This window comes from Mus caroli, chromosome 14, assembly GCF_900094665.2.
Source record: "Mus caroli chromosome 14, CAROLI_EIJ_v1.1, whole genome shotgun sequence".
Taxonomy (NCBI): Eukaryota; Metazoa; Chordata; class Mammalia; order Rodentia; family Muridae; genus Mus; species Mus caroli.
This window is the reverse complement of record NC_034583.1, coordinates 105,105,160-105,132,187: the sequence shown is the minus strand read 5'-3', so window position 1 is coordinate 105,132,187 and position 27,028 is coordinate 105,105,160. Positions and strand designations below refer to the sequence as shown.

Sequence of the window (27,028 nt, the reverse complement as noted above, 5' to 3'; positions counted from 1 at the left end):
TGGATAATTTCACTGGTTAGAGAAGTTTATATTGGCATAATTTTTTCCCTCTCGGCATGCTGAAAATATTGTTTCATTGTCTAGTTTCCCTGGTTTTTGTTAAAACATTTTCTCTTGCTTGTCCGCTTGCTTTACATTTTATTTTGTTTTGGCTCAATGGTTGGAAACAATACCTGTTTAACTCTTTTTTTTCCCCTAAATTAGGTTGCTTCAGTTTTAAGTTTGTTGAAAGTGAATTGTCATCTATTCTTGTTTTCCCTTCCTGTTTGGAGATAGGGCGCTTCTGTGTCTTGGGTAACCAGGCCTGAGACTTATGACCCTGCCCTTTGCCCGAAGATTAGGTAGAGTAAGGCCTAAGATGCTACCATCTGGATAAGGTAACTTAACCGTGCAATCCTTGCCCTTTCGTGGTTTCCTGAAAGAGAAGTGTGTAATGGCTCTGCTCCCACCATCGGCAGAACTCCTTGGAATCTGTCTCCGAAACTGTGCCCAGGGAATAATTCACTTGGACTTGAAGCTGGAAGGTTAATAGAGGAGGAATCAACAAAAGACCCTGGGACCCACATGGGAATGACTGACAGCCAGGGCCATCAGCATCTATGACCAAAATCCCCAGAGGAAGCAGGGACAAACAGAGAGAGGCTGAGTGAGTTAGCATTCAGTTGGCTTTGAAAGACAGTAAATATCAGAGGAAAGACTGATGTGTGGAATCTGAGAAATCAAGAGAGGACTGTGAGCAGATGAAGACCTCAGAGTTTTCTGTCATCACAGTGCAAAAAAGAGAGCGAATACGTCACCCAATCATCTCCTGTCCCTGCAACAGCCACAGCGGTGGGAAGAGACGACTACAAAGCTTTTCAAGGTTTGTGTTTTGTTTTAAGTGGATTGGATGTAAGTCTTAGCACCTTTGGCGTTTTTGTCTAAATAGACTTTGACGTAGTAAATAGGGGGACATAACCCTCCTTCTCTTTGTTTCTGCAAATGCAAGTCCACCCATCGCCGTTGTCCTCCTATATCATGTTCTGCGTTTCTCCTGCAACTACGGAAATGGTGCCTTCATTCTGACCTTCAAATGTGTAGAGGACATTGTAGGTCCTTATGGCAGGATGCGGCTCCTCATCACCAAATTCATCATCAAAATCCGTGGCCAGTACCTTGTGCTCACTCTCATGGCTTTGCTCCTCTGTGTAACTACCATCTGGGCTGTTCTCCAAGTCCTGGGCACAGATATTGACCGTCTGGTGTGTCTGGCCATCATTCAGTCTACTCTGCCCACCGGCGTGCCTGCTCACTCAGAGCTGGGAGTCTGCCTTCCACCGCAGTCAGCCAGGCCTCTAACGTCTAAACCTCCAGCTGTAGTTTTTCTTATGTTCTGGGTGTCTTTGGTGAGTTTGTGATTCAAGTTGACTGCGTCTCCCATCTCAAGGTTCTTCAGGTACACATCTTTCATTTGGGTGATGGCATCTCTCTACTCCCTGTCTTTTTGGATCTCTTTATTGAGATCGTCAACTTTCTGTTGTAGTTCTTTCCTTCTCTGCTCAGGCGGGAAGTTACTGAAGTCTTGGTGTGACACCCCATGCTTTAAGCTCTGGAAACAGTGGATTTTGGGTTCGAAGGTCATGAACTTTAGGCCTTTGAGACCAGCAGAGGGTGAGGCAGGAGGAGGAGGGGAAAGGCTTGTTTTTCTTTTCTTTTCTTTTCTTTTCTTTTCTTTTCTATAAATATATTTTTCTTGCATATTTTCTTTATTTACATTTCAAATATTATACCCTTTCCAAGTTTATCCTCCAGAAACCCCATATCCCATCCTACCTCTCCCTGGGTCTATGAGGGTGCTCCCCCACCCACCCAATCCCACTTTCCTACCCTGGCATTCCCCTACAATGGGGCATTGAACACCCTCAGGCCCATGAGCTGCTCTTCCCACTGATGTCCAACAAAGCCATCCTCTGCCACATATGTGCCCAACGCCATAGGTCCCTCCATGTCTACTCTTTGGTTGGTGGTCCGGTCCCCAGGAGCTGGGGGAGGGGGGCTGCGGAGGTCTGGCCTGTTGACACTGTTGCTCCCTCCATGGGGCTGATGAATGTCCAGAGCTTGCCTCTGGCTTTGCTGCCAAACTTGAGCTTGGGCTTGCCTTCTTTGGAGCTGTAAAGGCCGTTGTCTTAATCTTTGAATTTAATGTCTCCAAGAGGCTCAAATCCTAATTTATAGGTTTCTACGACCAGCTGGGAGTCGTTTTTCTGGTTGATAGCCTTCCCTAAACTGTCCTGGCACTTCCAATGATGGTTATCACCTGCCGGTCCACCTCAGCTTAGGTATTCATGGGCTCTCTAATGCGCACAATCTGCCTCTCCTCCATCTCTTGTATTTTCTGGAAGATGTTGGGCATGTGGGAATGGTAGTACTCCCATTGCTCCTGGTTGAATCTCTGCAGGATTAAGAAGTAACCCCCTTTACTGACCTCTGCCATTTTCTGGCATATATGAGCTTGTTTTTGTGCCTTTTCCACATCTGCCTTGGTCACATGGATGTCAGCTTCCATTTTCTCAAAGTACTGTAGTGCCCGGTCGGCCCCCTTACATAAGTCCAGCTCAGACCTCCTCTTGCTCGACTCCAGCTGCTTCCAGCTTTTCTCTATGTGCTGAGCCGTTGCGTCCATTGTGGAATTCAATTTCCTCTCATGCTTCAGCTCCGGATGGACTGCATCCGGTCCACTGTGATCTGTAACCTCGTTCTTGGAGATGACCTCGTGTTGCCGGGCATAGTCCTTCATCTCATTCAGGGTGGAAAGTAACACTTTACGTGCTGTGTACTTGTATTCCTCTTCCTTCAAGTTCTTCTTGGGTTGGTATTTCTTAGATTCCTGAGTTGCTTGGCATAGCTGAGCTCCATCCATCCTCGCCTTGAAAAACTTGATCTATTTCTCAAGAATATCGATTCCCCACTGTGTGTGTTTTTCCAAAAACAGTTTTGTCAAAACTGATCCCAGAGCTCAATGCCCCAGCGCATGGTGTAGGGACCGTGAAGGGGCCCCTAACCCCCTTCACCAGCGATCACTGCGGCGCTCCAGGCCCGGCGAGTGCTGAAAGCCCACCGCTTCCTCTGGCCGGTGCCTCCTCTAGAACCACCTGCCTCAAGTTCTTTGATTGATGTTTATCTAGTATTCCTTCTTCCACTTCCCTGTACTGGCCATGTGCTTTTTTGGATGGTAGTGACTTTCCGTTTTTGTTGTTGTTGTTGTTGTTGTTGTTTTTTTTTTTTTTTTTTTACTATTCTAAGCCTAAGTCTCAGGTGTCTAACTATACTCCATTCATTAAAGAATGTTAGTCTTTAAACTACTGAAAACTTAACACACACACACACACAGATAGAGGGAGAGAGAGAGAGAGAGAGAAACAGAAACATTGGATTCTGCTTCCTGAATATTATTCAGTAAAATCTTGCAGAGAATTTAAATAGCACAACAAAAAGAAAAAGAACCTTATGATTTATTTAGCAAACAAAAGTCACTAGTTTTCTTTTGACCCCATATAGCTTCTTTGTGGACCTTATTTGTTTGTTTGTTTTCCTGGGCTTTGCTTGATTATTGAGATTGGGTCTCTTGGAGCCTACTTTAGTTTTAATTCACTGTGTAATCAAGCTGCTCTTGAACTCTTGATCCTCTGGCCTCTACCTTCTAAGTGCTTCTTAGATGCATGAGAGATGATGTCTAGCTAATATTTCAGTTTTAAAACAGTGTCAGGGCAGCTTGAGAATATTGACTTTTGGCAAAGACAAGGCTTTCCTCTCAGCCTGTCCTCTCTCCTCCCAGTGTTCAGTCGCATGTCTGTGTTTAGGTGCTCACTCTTGCTGTCCTAGAGGTGAGCAACCAACGCAAAACAGTATGGAGTGCTTCTCTTGGCTCATCATCCTGCAGTACAAGCTTTGGGAAAGTTTGGAATCTTTCTAAGAAATACCAACCCAAGAAGACCTAGAAGGAGGAAGAAGAATGCAAGCACACAGTCCTCGCTGGAGAAAGCACTTCACTAAAGGACAGCTTTGACAGTAGATAATCTGGCACTACTTCCAGTCTGCTATTTCTTAATCATGATTCAGGTTACTAACGTGATCTCTTGCTGTTCCTGACAGCCTATCTGCAGCCTGCTGCCCTGCATCTGCCCTGACGTGATGAACCCTTACCTCGCAGAATCATAAACAAAACTAACTCTATCTTCCTTAAGCTGCCCTTGGCCACGGCGTTTTGTCACAACAACAGAAATTAACCAAGACAGCATTCACACTAGCAGTCTGGATCAGTACAAACTTGGGGTCTGAGTACTGCAGCACAAACTACTTAGATACCAATCTCAGTCAAATAGGGATGGTTTATTGAACACCACTCAAAGACTGAACGATCATATCCACAGGACAGATTTGGGAGCTGACTGCGACATCGAGTCAAGATCCTATAGGGCTTTTTAAGCATGAGACATACAAATATCTGTGCTAAGTTATTCTACCAATCAGCATTTATGGATAGGGGACTTGCTTAAGAACATGCCATTGTTGTACACTTATCCTGCTCATGTTGGTTGGGGTACTCAACTGTGGCAGGGTTCTTGCCTTGTCTAACATTCATATCTTAACTTGTCAACCAGGATGAGCCTTGTTTAATATTCATGTCTGAACTTGCCAAGCAGGAAGTCAGTTCCCAAGGACATCCTGGAAACTTAAACTTTACTTGACCCCTACTCAAAATAGAATTCTTATTCCAAATAGTTTCTTACATTGGTGCAGGTGTCTCTCTTACGTTGGGATACATCCAAGGGGTAGCGTACAAAAGTAAATACCATAAAAAGATCATACACAGGTGTAGGAAGTCATGCTGGGTCGTTGGTTAGGGTCCAAGCTTGCTGTGGCTAAATATACATATCAGTTCTAACTGACTTATGTTGTGATTGGTTTGCAGGTCCAGCAAAGCCCAGAACATCCTAGTAACAGCAGTAACAGCAAATGAGAACATTTCCTTATAATATTAGTAACAGCACCAAATAGCAAACTAACCAGGTAGCAGTCACCTAGGCCTTAATGCTAAGAACAAGGATTACGCCTGTGTATCTTTCGGTCTTTCTCTTATTATAAAACCACTGAGGTTCACTCATATAAGTTTAATCCAGAGCATATTTCCAAAGACCCACCTATTAATACCAAGTCAGATTAGTCATTACCCCCTCAATATGCCACCATGGGATTTAATCTCAACACATAACACCCTAAGAGACTCCCACATCCCTACCCAAACCGCACCAACATTTCTTATTGCCACAGCAGGTGCAAGGACAAGAGGTAGAAGCATCATAATCATGAATGGAACATTGTGTCACTCCCGTGAATTCTGTCCTGTGCACACTACGGGAGGAGAATCTGGTCTGAACTGCTTACTATACATCCATTATAACAGCCAATCCCTATCCTTTTGCGCTAGGACGTTTTCCTTCTTAATGGACAGAGTAGTGGTCTCTATTTTAAAAATCCGTATCTTACCCTACAGAGCTGAGTGTGTAAATACAGAAGTTTACTTCTACCTCACTGCCAACCTCTCTCATGACTCATACAGTAGAACAACTATGTACACCTGATTAGCCACACCAGTTTCTACATTTTACAGCATGAGGGGTTAGCACCTCAGATTCTATGTTAGCACACATTGAGCAATGCAGTTTTCACCACATTTAGAGTTGTTGAGCATGGTGAGTGCTTTGTAGTCAATTTGTCTTTAATCCTTTATTGACAAAGAAATTCTAACTTAGATCTTCTTTTTACAATGTCTTTTTTTTTTTTGGAAAGCAATATATGCATTGTGATTTCCAGTAGGGAAGGCCTTTCCTAAAGAGCTTGTACTATGAGATGCAAGTGAGTATTAGGATCAGTTGTTCATGTTAGCTGTAATAATCCACTTTTTCAGTTATTTTTCCCCAGGTGGACCTCAAAGTATAATTTTAAACTAAGAAATTCTCTTGCTTCTCATAGTGTCATGTAAGAGCTGTTAATCCTAGCAAACTATTTTATGTATTATGCAGCCATTTTTCTTGAAAGTTTACATTGTTTATTCCAGTGTACCTTTGAGATGCCAATCGAGTTCAATAAATATTTACTATTTACTATTTTTTAGCCCATGGCTTTACCAGGAATAATAATAGTAAAAAAAGACAAATCCTCAAATCACACAGTTTTCTAACACCATATCACAGTTATATCTAAATCCAGAGCTATTAACCTTTAAAGTAATAACTAGAAAGCTATTCAGTGAAGAAATACAACTTTCTATGAAATATTATACGCACTCTATTTGCAACAAAATTAAAACATTCGATAGTTTATGTTTTGGTTTATTTACAAGGATTTCCAACTTCACACATATATTTAAAAAACAAAAATGTCATTTTGTTCATTTTGTTCACAGTATAGGTATGGTGTTTCATAAATCGTATCTCTGAAGCTTACTGACCTTTATGTATTCAGTTTCTTCCCCGTGTTTACAATTTGACTGTGCCATAAAGGTGTTGCCATTAACCAATGAAAATAAACACCGAAAGGTCAGTGTATGCCTTATAATGGCTGCTTTACCCGCAAAAAATGTGCAAGGCATTCAAATTTTGGCACACATTTGCAAGTCCATAAGATAAATCCATAGTGACACAAATGAGCCTCTGACTCCACATAAAATGTGTGACAAACATGGTCAGAAACCCCAACTACCTGTCTTTTCTATTTTCATATAATAAGGCCAGTTGCCAGCGTCCAGCAAAGTGGATATAGGTACAGTAGACAGTTCTGTCTTATATGTCATAAAACATGATATTTTTTGAAAATATCTTCAAGTAGAAAGCTTCAAACGTACCATTTGTACATATTTGTAAACTAGCCTATGTATATATGTTGGAAGTACTTGGATGTAATTATAATTTTTGCTCCTGCAGCTGTTTGTTTTATCTCTTAGTTACTAGTGCCTGACGAGTATATGATGAGCCACTTTGATTTCAACCATAAATTATTGCAATGTGTGATCAAAACAAAACTAGCATAAGAGGGAACATCTTTCTTTCTACTTAATAAATTTGATGAGGACATACATATCCATTGTGTTTCTAGGGGCACTTTAATTATCACTTGTGAAACACTCTGATATTTACCTCATGGATACAACGTCCAGTCTCTCCAAATGTGACTCTCTAGCGTTGGTGCAGCTCTATTCCCCTCAGCATCTCTCTTCTCTGTTTCATTCCTTCCCGTCTGGAACTTTGGAGCCCTTACCTTCTATTTCATCGCACACCATAAAGTAAGCCATGGGACACTGACTCACTCCACATTGCTGGCGAAGACTAGAGTTTATAATTTTCCTCTGTTTGAGCACCTACTAATCCATCTCTCTTGACTCCCTCTTGGGCTTATTGACCCAATCAGGGTAATTACAAACATATCTTCATATTGATAGGCTTAAGGTTTGGAAATAAAAGCTAATTTGTTTGTATGTTTGATCTCTCTGTCTGGCTTAGTTCACACAATATATAGAATGCCTCTTCCATCCCTTTTACTACAAATAGGAGGATGATGGGAATCCAAACTCTCTGTGCCTGGGGATCATCCATGCTGAACATGGAATGTATGCTGTTTATACTAATCAAAAGGTTGATGCAAAGGATGATTCTATATCACAGCTGTAGTGATTAGTGTTACAATTCTTATTTAAAAAGGCAACGGTGTCTTAATTAACTTGTTTTAATTTCATACCCTTCAGAAAAATAGCTTGGCAAAATGGCAGGATTCTATTTAGAATTTTTAAGCAAAGTCCATATTCTTCATCATGGTTGTATTAACTTACAGTCCCTTTAATCTTAGGTAAGGAGTCTCTTTGTCAATAGCTTCATAGCATTTATTATTATATTTTAAATAAGAGTGGGGCTTACTGGTAATATCTCACTGGTTTTGATGTGAATTTAGTTCATGACTGATAATGTTAAGCCAGTTTCATATATTTCTTGGTTACTTGTATTTATCATTACCAGAAATATTATTTTCTCATTTGCCTTTTGTTTTATTGTGTTTTGTGTGGTGTTAATGTGGCAGGGTTTTGTCAGATAGTTCAGGCTGGCTTCAAGCTTGACATTCTTAGGATTTATATCTCCTGGATTGTGTTGGAAATGTGCAACACCATTGCTGGCTCTTGTCCTTCTGATTACAAGTGAAACTTTTTCACTAAATTTGTATTTGTTTAGAGAATGTTGATAACATTTCTTAAATTTATTTACACTAACAGCTCTTTTTGCTCCTCAGAATTTTTATGACAATTTAGCCTGTATAGATATATAAAATAGGCCCCCATTGCCACTGACAATAAATCATAGATTCATTTCAAAAACAATTCTCTGATATATATATACAAGTTATAGCATATTTACTATGAGATAAGATATGCAGGAAAATGATATGAATATGCTTGTTTATTTTCACATGAAAAATTAAATCTTGGCTGAATATTTGACCTTGCAGAAGTCAAGGAACATAAATATTTTTCAGAGTTAATGAAAAGTCTGATTTTATAATTATTGCTAAAATTACAACTTCATGCAATATGTTGTGTAATGTGGAAGACATATTTAGAATCACTTCAAAAATTCTGATTTTTTAAAATGAAGATCAGGTAAGCCACTCTGATAACATTTTCCAAAACACCAAACACATTCCAAAATTGTGCTAACATAATTTGACACATGAGACCTCTATTGTGCCCCTCTTCTCTCTGTCTCTTTCTCATGAAAATACCACTGTCTTTTGGTTGGGGCATTTTTATAGAATGTCCTGAAATCATTAATTTTAGCAAGATTAGGTTTGTTCACTTTGCTCAGGATGACTTCAGCTACATAGGTGTTTTGTTCATAAACTTTTGGATTGGTATTTTTCTAGTTCTGTAGAGAAAGTCACTGGTAATTTCATTGAGAGTGCTTTGGATCATAATTGAGGTAGTGTGCTTGTTTTAACTATAAAACTTCTTTCAATATACAACGCGAAAAATCAACTGTGTGCATTTGTTTTTCAGATTTGTTCTTCAGTGCATTTTGGTTTCTATTGTATCAACTCTTTCCCTCTCTGGTTAAACTTCTTTGGTTTTATTTTTTTTTGGGGGGGGTTGGATTTTTTTGTTTTTGTTTTTTCTGATGTTACTATGTATGGGATTACTTTAATGGTTTCCTTTTTTACATGTTAGTTATTGTCTACACTCACTATTTTTTTTTCATATTGATTTTATCTTATAAGTTTAACAGACTTGTAAGTTCCAATAATTGTTTTTGTGCTACCTTTAGCTCACACAATCCAAAAGCAATGATTGGGTGTTTTTACTGTTTTAGTTTCAATCTAGAATGTTCCCTATAGATGTGCATGCTGAAGACTTCTTCCTGAACTGGTAGCACATTTGGGAAATGACAAAAATCTTAGAGGAATGCCTAGTCTAGATGGAGGAATGTTATGTGTGTCTTTAAAGGACACAAAAAACATCTGATCCCTTCCACTAGTTCTCTTTCCTTTCTCCTAGACTCCCTTCACCCAAAATCCCCTAGCTCCTTCCTGTCATTTCTCCATCTCTTTCTGTTGCTGCTTGTGACTGTCAGGAGGCAAGTAGCTTTCTCCCAGCACATATTCCTGCAATGTTCCATGACAATTCTCATGACAGTTCCATGACTTTAACAAAACTGTGGAGCCAAATGACCATAGTTGAAGCCCTCTGAACCTGTGAACCTAGGCAAACATGTCCTCCCAGAAGCTTTCACCAAGCACTTGTCTGATGGAGAAAATGTGACAAGCATGTCATCCTATTTCATCCTGTGAGAAGATTGTTCTTACAAGAACTGTCAGCATCCTATCAGACAATAGGGGTGAGAATGGACATCTCTGTTCTGTTACAGAACTTTGAGGAAGCTCATTTAGCTCTTCTCCATCCTGTGAGGGAGATTATCATGTAGATATCTATTAATGACACATAGTTTGTAGTGTATTTTTATTTTCAATGTGTCTAAGACGGAAACACAGATATTTCTGAGCTTTAATTTTTTGTTTTTACACATATAGTATTTATCTTTCTAAATAGAGGGTTAATGAAAATTTAGCCTTGTTGCTTTTCCCACTGTTAGAACAAAATGTGTGACAGAAACTGTTTAAGGTAGGAGAGAGACACACAGGCTCACAGTCCAGGACTTAAGTTTTCTATGATGTGAATGGAAACATGGTGGCTGAAGCAGCCTTGTCTATGGTGGTCGTGCAGTGAAGTTGTCTAGTATCTTGATGCATCAGGGAGTTCACAGAACAGGAGCGATTACAAGCAATGCCCCTTAAGGCCTATTAGTCAGTGACTTGTTTCCTCTAGCTAGCAAGCCACTGCTAAAATTTTTCACAATTTTGACAAACTGTACTCCTGCTTTAACTAATTAATCAAATACGTGAGTCTATGTGGAACACTTCTCATCCAGATCATAACGTTGTGGCCCAGCCATCTCAGGGCAAAATGCTCTCAGTTTAGTTGAAAATATCTGCAATTTCTTCAACAGTCTCAACACTGTTGAAAAGTCCAAAGCCCAATATACTTTCTAGATACTCGAGGTAAACTATTTTAAACCCTATAAAATTAAAACCAAGTGGCATATTTCTGATTTGTAATGAGTAACATTTCCATCATTCCTAAAAATTATTGGGCAGAAGAGCAATATTAAGCCAAAGCAAGATCCAAACAAAGTAGATTGAGCCTTAAATCTTATTTATTTATTTATTTATTTATTTATTTATTTATTTATTTATTTCAGTATCTGAGAATCACAGTGGCACCATTTGTTCTGCTGGGTTCTTGGTTTCTGTGCTTCTACAGAACCACTTTGTAGCATCTCTGGCCTTCCCTCTCATCAGATCCATTCCATACATAGATGTTACTTTGGCAAGAGTTACACACTGTCACATTTGTCTTCCATTTGGGGTCCCCATTGCAGCCAAGACCAACCTTTACCGCATGAGCCACCAGTCTCACATCATCTCTTTTCAGAAAACCCCCAGCATGCTACATGTTGCCTCTGCTCATCCCCCAGCGTGCTACATGTCACCTCTGCTCACCGCCCCCCCCCCCAGCGTGCTACATGTTGCCTCTACTCACTGTCTCATTGCCTCTGCTCACTGTCTCTTTTATTTAAATCCAATCTAGCCTCTCAGTCACTGTAACCTGCTTTCTACATGCCTACAAAAACAGGATCCTGTGGAAAATTCGTTGGCCATACTGAAATGAAGCCCAAGCCTCTTGGGCCATTGACACTTCCCGAGTCCCTTCATGGTCCAACATGAAGTAAAAATCCTTCACAGTGGATGTTCTTGAGTGCAGTGCCCTGAAGTTGGTATCTTTTCAAAGATTCCTCTTCAAATTTTCAGTTTTATGCCACAGACATGAATATATGAGGTTTATGGTCAGGCACTTTCATATTGTCCTTTAATAAAATAATGTTTTGCTTTGACGGTTTTAATACCATGATACTATAGCTACTTTTTCCTCACTGGTCTTGTTTGCAACTTTAAGTGTGTGAAAAGGACCCATTTTTTTTCCTAACTTTGTACTTTTCATATCTTTCTACTGTATTCCATGATCTCACACTATAAATCTGGCTAAAGGAAGTTAGCAGTAGCCATACCACATGTTGGGTATTATGCTGAATTGAAAGGTCCTCTAGTAATTAATAGTGATGTATATTTGAATTAACTTTCATTAAAAATTTCAGTACATGAGCAGAATAGAGCCATATTCTTGGGCAGAGTGTAACATGACTAACTAGCCCAGTTCCTAATAGAGTTTTTCTTTCTTTTCTGTTCTTTTGGGGTTTGCCTCCATTGTCTTCATTTAAACAACACTCTAATCTTTTGAACTCTAAACAGAAATGCCCACTCATTTTCTCCAAACTTTACATTTTCATATCTTTCTACTGAACTCCAAGATCTTGCACAATAAATCTCACTAATGGTATTTAGCAGTGACCACACCACATGCTGAGAATTATGTTGAATTGAGACAATTATGCTGATGGCCTTCTTTGGCTTCTTTATAATTTTAAAACCCTTTTCAATTGCTCTCAGTAACTAGTTTTGAAGGACTATAAAACAGGTGGATTTACCAAAACAATGAGCCCTGCCCTGGTACAATTTTCTGTATAATATTTCTTCTCCCTGTGACTGAATGGCTGACTGAACAAACCAAAGAAAGCGAAGATGTATATTGGCTCAAGGTTCAGAATATATAGTCCACCATTGTAGGGCAGGAATGAAAGCTAAAGAATTAGCACTGTGCTTGTAGTAGGAGGTTGCACTACAGATGTTCATGACTTGGGGATCCGAGAACACAGAGAGATAGAACCATACATGTTCTTATATCAACCTTCCCTCTTCCGTGAGCATTCCACTTCCTCCCTTTTAATATTTTCTTTTTAATTCTTTTTAGAATATTACTTAATCTTTCTTATTTACACTCCGGATTTTATCACCCAGTCTCATCCCATATAGTTCCACATCTCATACCTCCCCTCTTAACCCCTTCCCCATCTCCACAAGAACGTCCCCTCACCCTACCACAGAATTCCCCACTTCCTGGGGCTGCCAGTCTCTTGAGGGTTAGGTGCATCTTCTCTGACTGAACCCAGACCCAGCAGTCTTCTACTGTGATGGGGGCCTCATATCAGCTGGAGTATGCTGTCTGGTTGGTGGTCCAGTGTCTGAGAGTGTTCAGGGGTCCAGATTAATTGAGACTGCTGGTCCTCCTTACAGGGTCCCCCTCCTCCTCAGCTTCTTCCAGCTTTTCCCAAATTCAACCACAGGGATCAGCAGCTTCTGTCCACTGGTTGGGTGCAAATATCTGCATCTCACTCTTTCAGCTGCTTGTTGGGTCTTTTGGAGGACAGTCATGATAGAACACTTTTTGTGAGCCTCAGTAATAGTGTCAGGCCTTGGGACTTCCCATTGAGCTGGCTCCCACTTTGGGCCTGTCCCTGGACCTTCTTTTCCTCAGGCTCTTCTCCATTTTTATCCCTGCAGTTCTTTCATACGGGAACAATAATGGGTCAGAGTTTTTGACTGTGGGATGGCACCCCCTCCCTCACTTGAGGCCCTGTCTTCCTGCTGGAGGTGGACTCTACAAGTTCCCTCTCTCCACAGTAGAGCATTTCATCCTGGGTCCTTCCCTTTGAGTCCTGGGACTCTTTCACCTCCCAGGTCTCTGGTACATTCTGGAGGGTCCCCATACCTCCTACCTCTCCAGGTTGCCTGTTTCCATGCTTTCTGCTGGCCCTCAAGGCTTCAGTTCTTTTCCTCAATCCAATACCTGATCATGTTCCTCTCTTAGCCTCCCTGTCCACTTTCCCACCCAGATTCCTCTCTCCCTCCTCCCTGCCCCGTTTTATTACTTTCTTCTCCCTCCCAAGTGGGATTGAGACATCCTCCCTTAGGCCCTTTGGCTTGTTGAGTTCTGTGGTCTGTATCCTGTGTATTCTGTACTTTTCTTTTTGGCTAATATCTACTTATTAGTGAGTACATACCATGCATGTCCTTCTGGGTCTGAGTTACCTCACTGAGGATGATATTTTCCAGTTCCACCCATTTTCCTGCAAACCTTAGAATGTCCTCGTTCTTAATAGCCTAGTAGTTTTCCATTGTGTAAATGAAGCACATTTTCTTTATCCATTTTTCTGTAATGGGACATGTGGGTTGTTTCCAGCTCCTGGCTATAACAAACAAGGCTGCTATGAACATAGTAGAACACTTGTCCCTATGGCATAATGGAACATCTTTTGGGTATATGCCCAAGAGTGGTATATCTGGGTCTTCAGGCAGATCTATTTTCAATTTTCTGAGGAATCTCTGGATTGATTCCCAGAGTGGTTGTATTAATTAGCAATCTGACCAGCAATGGAGGAGTGTTCTTCTTTCTCCACATTCTTGACCACAAGTACTATCACCTGAGGATTTGATCTTAGCCATTCTGATTAGTGTAAAATGGAATCTCAGTGTGTTTTGATTTGCATTTCTCTGATTGCGAGGATTTTGAATATTTCCTTAAGTGCTTCTCAGCCATTTGAGATTCCTCTGTTGTGAATTCTCTGTTTAGTTCTATACCCAATTTTTTGATTGTGATGTTTGGTTTTTGGCGGTTAGCTTCTTGAGTTATTTATATATTTTGGATATTAGCCCTTTATGGGATGTGGGGTTAGTGAGGACAGTTTCCCAATCTGTAGGTTGCTGATTTAACCTATTGACTATGTCCTTTGCCCTACAGACACTTTCCAATTTTATGAGTCCCATTTATCAATTTCTGATCTTAAAGCATGAGCCATTGAGTTCTGTTTAGAAAAATTTCCTCTGTGCCAATGAGTTCAAGTCTCTTTTCCACTTTATCTTCTATTAGTTTTGGTGTATCTAGTTTTATGCTGAGGTTCTTGATACACTTTAACTTGAACTTTGTGCAAGGTGACAAATATGGATCTATTTTCATTTTCTACATACAGATAGCCAGTTAGAGCAGCACCATTTATTGAAGATGCTTTCTTTTAACCATTGTATATTTGTGACTTCTTTGTCAAGGATTAAGTGTCGATAAGTGCATGGTTTTATTTCTGATATTTTGTTTTGTTTTGTTTTTGTTTTTCTAGACAGGATTTCTCTGTGTAGCCCTGGATGTCCTGAAACTCATTCTGTAGACTAGGCTGGCCTCAAACTCAGAAATCTGCCTGCCCTTGCCTCCCAAATGCTGGGATTAAAGGCATGTGCCACCACTGCCCAGCCTTATTTCTGAGTTTTTAATTCTACTCCATTGATCAATGTGTCTATCTCTGTATAAATATCTTGCAGATTTTTTTAAATCACCTTCTCCTTTTAATTTGCTCTTCTAAAGCTTTAGCACTCCAATAAACAGTCCCATTAGCTGGAGTCCAAATGAATTGTTTAGTTATATGAACCTATGGGGTAACCTTTCATCTTTATACCACATAAACCTTTTCAGAACATATGCAAAAAAATACAATTCGAGTGATTTAAGTTATGAAGTTAACACTGATTAACAGGCAAATGCCATAAGCAAAGTCTGTCAATGTCTTGAAAAAAATAAACCATCGGAAACAATGGAGGTTTGTTTCTTTTCTGAATGACTAGTAAGCCCAGTTCATAGTGACAAGGTTTATGAAGTGGCCTTACTTAGGGAGAAATTTTGAGAAGTTTGAGAAACTGTGTTTTGGAATGACATCATCTACAGACAGTGTGAACTAAGGTGTGAGGATAACCACCTAATTAGGCACCAGAAGGCAGAGGAAGCGGGGGCGGGACAGTTTTCACACCTCTCTGCCACCCAGAAGGAGCTGGAGGCAGGATTTCATCAGACATCTCGGGCTTCCGGATACTAAGAAGCCAAGATGTATTGTAGCTATTAAAATGTTAAAAAAAAAAAAAGATCAGCAGATTGCAATGCAATATTGCTAAAACCAAAGTTGCCTAATAGGACCCCAGATTGCTGTGGTTGCCATGAGGAACAGGGGTGGCACTGACTGCCAGAGTACATTGACAAGTACACTTTTCCTTACAAAGAGCAACAATTTTCGCCCTGTCTGCTTGTGAACCTGTTTTTATAGTTGTATTTCTACAGGTGCGGTGCTGTGGTCTGGGAACATTGCTGACTAACAGGGAATGACTTCCTGCACACTGGTAATAGAGATGGAATTGAAGTTTATTTTTCTCTAACCTTGATGTCATGAACGAACACAGCAATTTGATGATCACTTTCTTTTAATGGAATTTCATTTTTTTTGCTGTATATTATAAATGTATAAAGAAACAAACTGATTGGGCTTATTCATCACATTTCAGAAATCTATTCAGGAAAAAAAAAAAAAAAGTTCTCCCATTGGTCACCATTGCCTGGAAAAACAGCCATAAAAAACCTTATGAACCAAGCATGAAGGAGACAGCACTTGGTGGCATGATGAATTACTGAAAATCTGAGCTGGGACAGATGTGAGACTTCTCAGGAATAGCTCAGGTTAAGCAAGGGGACTCACAGTTCAAGAGCACACTGTGTAAGAATTGAAGTAATTTTCAATGTCTGATCTCTGTAAATGATAAGAACCATGAAGAAGCACAGAGCAGAAATGAAGAAGGTGGAACCTGCCCCAGTGGAAACCGCCGAGGGGGTGATCTTCCAAATGCTTTTTGATCCTTTTCTCTTAGGGCTTTTGCACACAGGGAAGAGCAGCAGACAAAGTCTTGTGAATTTCCTGCTTTTGTGAGACATGCCTCACTGAGAGTTAGACTTGACAGGTCAAATCAATGATCGCTTTGACTGAAGAGGAGAAGAAACTAGGTCAGGAGCAGTAACAACAGCAAGGAGAGGTAGATTTGGAATAGATTTCCTGTTCCTTACTCTCCAGTCTCTACAAATATGTCAGTCCACCAAACAGCCAAACCACTGGCTCAGGCCCAACCTCCAAGAAAGTGACAATGGGATCGCCAGAGTCACAGGAATAAACCAGATCAGGGCATTCTCCTAAGCCTAGTTTGTATCTCAGTAGAAATTCATGCAGTGATATGGAAAAAAAAAGTATGCCTATATTTTTCAAAGTAATTAGTTCAATGTACAAGAACATTAAATAGTGAAGACAGAACATCCCAACCATATTTTATAGCAAGGTATGGGAGTGCGCTTAATAAAAGAGACAGACGGTCTTTAAGAAATTACTGCAAAGTATTTGTTTCTTATCCTGGCTATCTGGGTAATTTAGCTTGATAGTAGATGGCTTATCTCGTAGGCCAAAAAAGTCCTGGTTTTGTCTTTAAGATTAAAAAATTAAAGATTTTGTCTTAGGTAGCAAATCAATTGTTTTGATGACATGTTAAAGTACAACTTAAAATCCACTCACATGTAAGTTTCTATTCATACAATTTGAGAAGAGCTAAATACATTACTAACATGTAACCATAGTTAAACAACATAAGGATCAGACTTGCAGATTGACTACAGGATGGGAAGGGAGGCCCTTGTTCTACTGAAGGCTCGATGCTCCAATATAGGGGGATGCTAGGGTAATGAGGCCAGAGTGGGTGGATGGGTGGGTAGGGGAGCACCCTCATAGAAGCAGGGGGAGGAGGATGTGATAGGGTGTTTGCAGTGGGGAAGCCAGATAAAGGGATAACATTTGAAATGTAAATAAATAAAATAACCAGTTAAAAAATGTCAAATCTAAAAAAACAAAAAAAACAAAAACAAAACAAAACAAAACCAAAAAAAAAAAAAAAAAAAAGCCCGGCGTGATGGGGCACGCCTTTAATCCCAGCACTCGGGAGGCAGAGGCAGGCAGATTTCTGAGTTCGAGGCCAGCCTGGTCTACAAAGTGAGTTCCAGGACAGCCAGGGCTACACAGAGAAACCCCGTATCAAAAAAAAAAAAAAAANANNNAAAAANANAANAANAAAAANACCCAAAAAATCAAAAACAACAACAACAACAAAATAATGTCAAATCTATGTTTTTCAGTTACAGTGTTTTCCCTTTTAGTAAGAACATTTACATTATAATTTTAACATGATAACTATATGTACATATGTAATGAAGATGCAACATTTACTTATGTGTAAAGAAGGGATGGCCCATTGAACAGTGACAGAAAATTGAGGAGGATGTTCCTTGGTTGAAAATCACTCAACATAAGGAAGATCAGTGTATTCAAGGACAGCAGTAGAATGGGCTCAGACTGCAACATCTATGACAGCATAATTCTTGTTTTTAAATGGTCATAAGTCATAAATCGGTGAACTATGAGTGAGAATGTGAAGGTCTCAGCTACTGTTCTAGAATCATGCCTGTCTGTTTTCCATCATGATGATAATAGACTAACCATCTTATAAGAAAGCCCCCAGTTAAATGCTTCTTTTTTTATAAGAGTTACATTGGTCATGATATCTCATTATTACAACAGAATCATATCTAAGACAAAGAGCCATAAAGAAATATAATAGTTTATTTTTACTTAAAATACATATTACATATGTTTATGTGTATCCATACATGCATATATCAATACTTTAAGTGAGGCTATGACATTTGGGATAACAATATACTCCTCAAAACCATAGATTCTTGAACAACCCTCTATGGTATCAGACATGGGAAATTTCCTTTGAGTTGTTGGTTAGCAGTTTAAGAGGCTCCAAAATAATATCGGCTATTGTCATTAGCCTCAGGTGCCTTCTAGAAGTAGAAGGAATGATGTTATCCCATACACTGTAGGCACAAGACTTGTAGGTGTCAATCTGAAATTGACTGGAAATTTTCCCCTCTGAGGACTAGCTTTCATAGTATCTGAAGTCACTATGGAAGATCCCAAGGAAAAATAAATGAATAGCCTTACCCAGTTGTAAAGCCTGTGAATGAAACAATGACCAGCATAGCCAAATGAGCCAAAAAGGCAATAATGTTTTTTATATACTGAGGTTAACCAACAGTTGTTTATTGGGTTTAATGAACACTGAACAGTAGGCAATTCATGCCTAGTATTGTAAACTAATCAACTACCAGTGATTGATAAGATTAAGGACCTGAGAGGAAAGCCTAACATTTCCATTTTCTTAAAATAATACAGTTTGTATCTGTATTCTAAACAATTATCCCTTTACACAGATAAGTTTAGCTCTTATAGTTCATCAAATAAGCCTCTTTTGAAGCAAACAATGCCTATTACAGAAATATATAACTTGTCAAAATGCATAGAACAACTGATGGTGGAATGTCCAATTTCAAATGACAAATTCATAATACAGTCCCTACAAATAAGAATCATGGTATGTTGTGGAGCATGGGGGTGACCTAAGAATGAGGGAACAAGAACATCTGCTACATGTAGGGTCTTATGTAATTGACAGTGAAATTGTACCCAAGAAGCCTCAATGATATAACTGCCTAAACAAGATTTGCACAATGACAACAGCTATTGATATCTCAACATAGATGCAGAAAGGGAGGGATATTACAAGGCCATATCTTAAATGAAGAGAGATCAGCAATTACGAGCTACTAAGAAAAGGAGAATCAGTCTTCTCTAGTTATGAGGCCCTTATAGTTTATACAATTCCAAGTATTAGAACTATACACATGAGCAACACTAATGGATTGAGAGACCTTCATTTGCGTGTACATTTATGTTCATATGTGACAATAATAATTAAAGAAGACGTCATGAATTGAAGAGACGGTGCATGGAAGAATGTGAGGAGTTGGAGTGGGAGAGAAAAGATAGAAATAATGTCAGTAAGTTACTTGTGTATGCCATTCTTGACTATAAATAAAATCAATATAAAAAGAAAGAGGGCTAGAGAGATGGCTCAGTGGTTAAGAGCATTGACTGCTCTTCCAAAGGTCCTGAGTTCAAATCCCAGCAACCACATGGTGGCTCACAACCATCCGTAACGAGATCTGACTCCCTCTTCTGGTGCATCTGAAGACAGCTACAATGTACTTAGATATAATAATAAATAAATATTAAAGAAAGAAAGAAGAATCTAAAGTCTAATAAATGTACTTCACAAAATTAATAGATAAATTCATCAAATAAATGACATATAAACAACCATTCTACTCAAAAATTCTACACAAGCTAATAAAACTGAGAATTTTGTTAACCTGAACAATGGCATATAAAAATAAACAACAAAACTCTGATAATGTATAGAACCATGGCAGGCTGATTGATTCCCTTTAACTCTGAATGAGTACAGAAAATGAAAACTGAGTCTTTGCATAAGTTCATTCTGAAAGTTGAAGCCACATTGACAATGTTTTGGAATGAAAAACATATCAGGGCCTGAAGTGGTAGCCCAGCAACTAAGAGCACTGGCTTCTCTCCCAAAGAACCAGGGTTTGAATCTGAGAAGCCATGTGGAGCTCACAAACTTCTGTAAGTCCAGTCTCAGGCCTGCAGACACTGCACACAATGGTGTATAGATATACATGCTGGAAACCATCCATACACAAAATAAAAGAAATAAATCAATAAGCAATTAACTTTTAACAGTGTATATAATTAAATTTATTTAAAACAGATAAAAAACAAAAAAAATATTACCGTGAAATTCTATGAGAGTGCATATGAATTAACTTTAGCAGACAATAGAAATGAATATGAATAAATCTGCTTACAAAATTATTCTACTGAAAAGAACAAAGTGGTTTCTTATCGCATAGAGCCCAGGCTCAAATTATTTACTCATCACTATCTTAATTTCTAAACACATACTGATAGATATGAAAGGGTTTTTTGTTGTTCTTGTTGTTTTGGTTTGTTTGTTTGTTTTTCATTTTGAGAGTTATTCCCCACTCATTGCTTCATTCCAGTTCCCAAATCCAGCAGGCATTAGGAGAATCCACAGGCCATTCTAGCCATAGAAACACATAATCATTTCTTTCCCTCCTTCCCTCCAAAGCATACGCCCTATTCTCCAATTCTGTAGCAGATCGCCTACTGAAGCCTTCCTTCCTTCCTCTCTGCCCTATCTCCAGATGACAATGCATACCTTTTTCTCCACATTCACCCTCTTTTCCCAGGCCCTAATTCCAGCAGGCATTCTCTGGCAACCTGTCAGCAAAGCTTACCAGAGAGCTTGGCAAGTCAGTATCCTTCAGATCTTCACTCTCTCTCCTTTTCTTCTAGTCTAATTCCTCAGTCTTATACCAAGTCCCGAGGTTCACTGTTGTTTTGTTGTCTCCTCACCCTCATTGCCCATTCATAGAAGATTAAACCGATCCTGGTGGACTACACATATTGCATTTCTCCTTTTTGTGGACACCTTCAATCTCACCTCTCCTACAAACCCCTCATTCCTAAGTGCCATCTCCCAATATCTAGAAATGCATTTTTACCTTGAACCCCAGATGCTGCAGAAAGCTGAGTCCCATAATTCCTTAACGGGCAACACATAGACAACATACACCTAAGAACCAGAGGGCAACAGAGGCAAGTAACTACTACTACTACTACTACTACTACTGATAATAATAGTAATAATAATGATAATAATAATAAATAATAATTATTATTATAAATAAGAACAATACTGAATACTAGCAGCTAGAATTGTACATTTCCCAATTGCAGATTCCTAGATACCAGTGTAAAAAAAAACTTTAAAATACCAAATATGAATATGATAGAGGTAATTTAAAAAGAAATTAAATAAATCCCTTAAAAGAATCTATATGAATGCAAACCAGCACTGGCAAGAAACTCAAAAACATGGAAATATTTTCAACAAAATCCCATAAGAAAATTACTCTAAACTGAAGGAGGAGATGCCTATTAAAGTACAAGGAAAATGCAGAACTCAAAGTAGACTGGACCAGAAAAGAAATTCCTCTTGGCACATGATAATCAAAACATGAAACACAAAGATGAAAGAATATTTAAAGCTATGAGGGAATAAAACCAAGTAACATATAAATGCAAACATAACAGAATAACACCTGATTCCCAGTGGAGACTCTCAAAGCCAGAAGGATCTGGAAATATGTTCTACAGACTCTAAGAGACCATGGACATCATCCCAGAATACTATATTCTTCAAAACTTTCAATCACACTAGATGAAAAATAAGACATTCCACGATAAAACCAAATTTAAGCAATATTCATCTAAAACTCCAGACCAACAGGAAGTTCTAGAAGAACAGCTATAATCTAAAACAATTAACAATACAATGAATGAATAAAAGACAAGCCAATCAAAATATGGAACACAAGGACACACACACACACACCAAAATAATATGAATCAAAAAACACTTTTCATTGATATTTCTTAACATCGGTGGTCTCAATTTTTCAATAAAAAGACACAGATTAACAGAATGAATGTGAAAATAGAATACATCCATCTGCTGCATGAAAGAACGCCATCTTAGCTTCAAGGACAGTCATTACCTCTGGGTAAGTGATGGAAAAAGATATTCTGAGCAACTGTATCTAAGAAACAAGGCAGTATAACACCTTAATATCTGGTAATCTAGACTTCAAACAAAACATGTCAGAAGAGGTAGGAAAGGATACTGTCTATACTCATCAATGGAAAAATCCACCAAGTGGGCATAGTAATTCTTTTTTTTTTTAATATATTTTTATTATGTATTTTCCTCAATTAGATTTCCAATGCTATCCCAAAAGTCCCCCATACCCCCCCCCCACTTCCCTACCCACCCATTCCCATTTTTTTTTTGGCCCTGGTGTTCCCCTGTACTGGGGCATATAAAGTTTGTGTGTCCAATGGGCCTCTCTTTCCAGTGATGGCTGACTAGGCCATCTTTTGATACATATGCAGCTAGAGTCAAGAGCTCCGGGGTACTGGTTAGTTCATAATGTTGTTCCACCTATAGGGTTGCAGNTTAGTTCATAATGTTGTTCCACCTATAGGGTTGCAGATCCCTTTAGATCCTTAGGTACTTTCTCTAGCTCCTCCATTGGGAGCCCTGTGATCCATCCACTAGATGACTGTGAGCATCCACTTCTGTGTTTGCTAGGCCCCGGCATAGTCTCACAAGAGACAGCTATATCTGGGACCTTTCAGCAAAATCTTGCTGGTGTATGCAATGGTGTCAGTGTTTGGAAGCTGATTATGGGGTGGATCCCTGGATATGGCATAGTAATTCTTAATATCTATGCACCAAACACAGTGGCAGGAAAGTGTGTGAAATCCTACCACAGTTTAAATTACATATTGACCCTAACACCCTGATAGTAGGAGACTTCAATACCCCACTTCCAGACAATGCTGGTGCTAACTGACAAATGGACCTAACAAATATTTACAAAACATCTCCCCAGACACAAAAGTATATGCCTTTTCTCAGCACCTCTATATCTGTTTCTTGTTCTCTTTTCCTTCTGTTTGTTAGTTTTACCCAATTCTAGTGTTAGCTTTTGTTTAAACTTATTTTACGTTAAACTTTATTATTACATCTTAGAAGCCTGTTTGTATTCTAATGACAAAAAGAGAAGGTCTGGACAGGAGGGATGGTGGTTAGAAATTCCTGTAGAGGGAGAGGAAAACATAATTCGGAAACATTATGGGAGAAAAATAACTATTTTCAATACAAGAAAAAGAAATAAAATTATTAAAAGAAAGTTATTCCCTAATGCTAAGTTATTTTATGTGTTCATCCTTTTCTACTTTATAACTCAGCAAGACAGAGAACAATAAACCTATTTCTGAAAACTGGGTACATGTGTGCATGGCAAGATATACAAGGACCCAGGAATGAGGTAAAGATTAAAACTAACTCTTCAGTAAAAGACTTCCTGTTCTCTCTTCTTTATCACAACAAGCTGGTCACAGCATGCCAGAATTTTAGTCTATAGTCCTCTAACGGTACACAATTTATTTGAGAGCATGAACTATCTCTGTGTCTTGGAAAAATACTGGCAAGTCAGAGATGACTAAAAGAAGATCACCTAACAGAGTAATGCTTTCAGTCTGGGTGTAGAGGTCAAAGCTCTGGGGACCAGAAGGACAACCAATAAAGTTCTACAGAAAGGCTTTGTGTGTGCATGTATGTGCATGTGTGTATACAAGAATACAAGTGCTGATATCTTTAGTCCTTGGGTATTTATAAAGGGGAGGGTGAGACCCTGCAGTGGAGGGTTCCTTGCTTCTGATAAGTACTGAGTTAATCAGGAAAAAAATAGTTTGAAGGGAGGTGCCTTCATTTACTTTTACTAATGTTATACTGGTATAGAACTGTTAAATCTTAATGTCACTTTCAACCATTAATATTCCAGATAAAAGGTTGTTTGAGGAAATGAGAGTTTATGTTCTTTGTTTAAAACCACAAAGTCCCCAAATATCAATAGCACCCATAGCACTAGTTTATGAAGTTTCTGTGAATCCATGATAATCTAGACAATCATCCCAGAGGTCAGCAGTGGTCACTCTAAAGGAAGAACCATTTATCCTTAGTTTTTATTCACCTTTCTGAAATATAAAACTATTTTGTGCCAAATGCCATCCTACAGATTGCCCTTGTCTTTCTATGTTGATGGAATATACCTTTCCTTTGTCAACCACTTCCTGATGTTTTCTGGTCAGAGCACGCATTCAAAGACCCTTACCAAAATAGCTTATATTTTCAAAGATAACCTCATTCCTCTTGCCAAAAGCAGTAATAAAAGTGATTCCATGTCTGTGAGTTATCCTTCATATGTACAACATCCATGTCTGTGAGTTATCCTTTAGATATATAGCACTCTTACAGAGATTCTCCTTGCAATTAGTTACATGGGACACTTATGGAGAGTATCTTACTATGTCCCTCACATTTCACACTGAGACAAATGGGTTCAAAAGGATTGTCAGGTAATAAGATATAAACAAATTGTTAACTTTATTGCTATGTATTAAATTGCTTAGGCTTGTGGAAAGCAATGTTCAGGCTTAATATTGAAGATAAGCCACACTAATTGACTGGGAGAATAGCCATATCTGAAGCAAAATTATTAGCAAGGAGACATCAGTTTTAGTCCTTTTTTATAAAATAAAATAAAACACGCAGACATTTATTCTTTAAGTAATGCTGTTACTTACAATGGTTATATGAAACTCACACAGACTTGATTTTTCTTTGTTTCATAACTCAAATATGGATGAGAGTTGAAATTATGGCAAACACTGGTCAACAATATTCCATAAAACTTTATGACTTTAAGATTATAGTCATGTCAAAAAACATTGAAACAGAAGACAACCACAATATTAAGTTGAGCCATAACAAAGGTTTCCTTATCTGTCATATACCCATCTTTCCATCTGGGAAAAGTGAAGGTATCCATGAAGAAAAAAGTGGAAATGCTATTGCTGATTCACAAAGTGCTCACTGAGTACTTTATGAAAGGATTCAATTCTATCCAGAGATTTTGAAATGATGGTCTTGGACCTTAGCACTTTCCGTTAGGGAGACAACTGATAGGAGCAAATTCATACTTACTACAAAATCTACTTATGTAACACCAGTCATAGAAATAGGCATAAGTTCTTCTTCATGGATGGATACGGTACCCCCATGATGACCACTATTTGGTCTAAAACCTTCAAATATTTTTTTGTTCTTGTCTTTAAAACTTTCCTGCAACACCCTCCTCTCTTGCCTTTCCTCTCTCTAAACCCTGCCCTGAAGTGTACACGATACGTGCACATGCTTTCCAAAATGCTCACATGGGCACAACCCCACAGCAATCATCTTCTACCTACCCTCTGTTTTGTACTACCCCAGTTCTTCAAAATATATCCATCATATGCTTATTAGTCATCAAAGGAGGCCAGGCTTTGGAAAGCTAAAAGAAATGGAAGAGAATGAAGACTGTGGCAGAGGTTGCAGGAGGAAATAGCTTTACTGGTATCCTTTGCTTACTAAGAAGAGTAAAGTAGTGACCTTTGAAGAACAGTGGTTGTCCATGTCTTCCTGGAGATAGCAGTTGACTCATGAGCATCCCCTCCTTGTTTGTCAAGGGTTACCTTTGCACTGAGCATGGTGGTACAGAGCTAGAATCCTAATCCATGGAAAATAGAATCAGGGAAATCAAGACCGCTTTCAGCTTCACATGAAATTTAAGGACAACCTTGGCTACATGAAGCTACAAGAAACTAAAATATAAGGGGGTGTTGAGATGTCTTAATGAGTAAAAGCACTTGCTGCATACTCAGGAAAACCTAGGTTTGAGTTTACAGGACCCACATAAAATGTTAGGTGTGGACGTGCAGCCCTTTAACTGCAGTGCTCTGGGCTGAGGGATGGGAGGACCACTGAAGCTTGCTGGCCATAGTTGAACTCCAGACTCAGAGTGCTTCTTTCTTAAAGGAATAATGTGGACAAATATGCACATGCACATTAGCATATACCACACATACTAATAGTTACACTAAAAGCATAATAAAACAATTTTAAAGAAAAACAAACAAAATTAAAACAAAGAACATGGGTACATTCAGGAAGCCGATTTTGTTTAGAATTTCTCGTTATTGGAGCAACACTTCCTATTGCAATTTTCGTGCTGTTTTATTTTCCCAGTTATGATCAATTCTCTTTCCTGTCTGTGTGGACCACGCGTTGTGATTGTACTTATGTGCAACATAACGTGTAAGGTGATGTGCACACTCTTGACATTTGAAGCTCAAACTGTTCCTGTTATTTCTGAGACTGCTACTCTTCTTCTTCTTCTGCAACATCTTCTGGGTGCTCTTTAGAAAAGTCCTGTTTCTCTAAGAAAATCATGCACAGCCCATTCAAATGCTGTTCTTATAGCCCACACTGTTTATCTGCCCTATGGAAGATATGGAAGCTTTTCCCACTTAAAGATATGGCTGTGGGCTTCATCCTTTTTCTTCTTGATTAATGCTAAGAGCTGTATTCTCACTATTTTTGATCCAGGTAATCCCATCATGAATGTTTGGGGGATCTTACTCTTGAACTTCAACTGCCTTGTTTCAAATAACCTTCAGTCCTTAGCAGTGTACACAGCATAGGAACAAACCCTCGCCCTTCCCCACAAGTAGTGTCTCTTGATCTCACTAGGCTTTATGCAGCTTCCTTATTTTGTAGGTTTGTTTGCTTTATTTGGGGAATTTCCTTAGTTTTTGAAACAAAAATCTCCCTATGTAGACCATGCTCCCCTTGAACTCACCACGTAGCCCAGGCTGGCCTTGAATTCATGTCCTCCTACTTTAACCTCTTAAGAGCAGGGATTACAGACATGTGCCACCATGCTTAGTGTCTTATTTAGGATTTTACTGCTTTGAACATTTATGATGGCAAGTCAATTGGGGCTGGCTTACAGGGTTAGAGGTCCAGTCTGTTAGCATCAAGTTGGGAATATGGCAGCACCCAGGCAGGCATGATGTAGGAGGAGTTGAGAGTTCTACATCTTCATTTGAAGGCTGCTAGCAGAATATTCATTTTT

At 39.0% G+C, this 27,028-nt stretch overlaps 1 protein-coding gene and 1 pseudogene across 2 annotated transcripts in view; both read right to left on the bottom strand.

Moving 5' to 3' along the window:
* The window catches only part of Gpc5 (glypican 5), a 1,353,471-nt gene that overhangs the window by 688,609 nt on the left and 637,834 nt on the right, over window positions 1-27,028 (bottom strand). The window lies entirely within an intron of this gene.
* LOC110309627 lies at window positions 877-3,012 on the bottom strand (annotated as a pseudogene).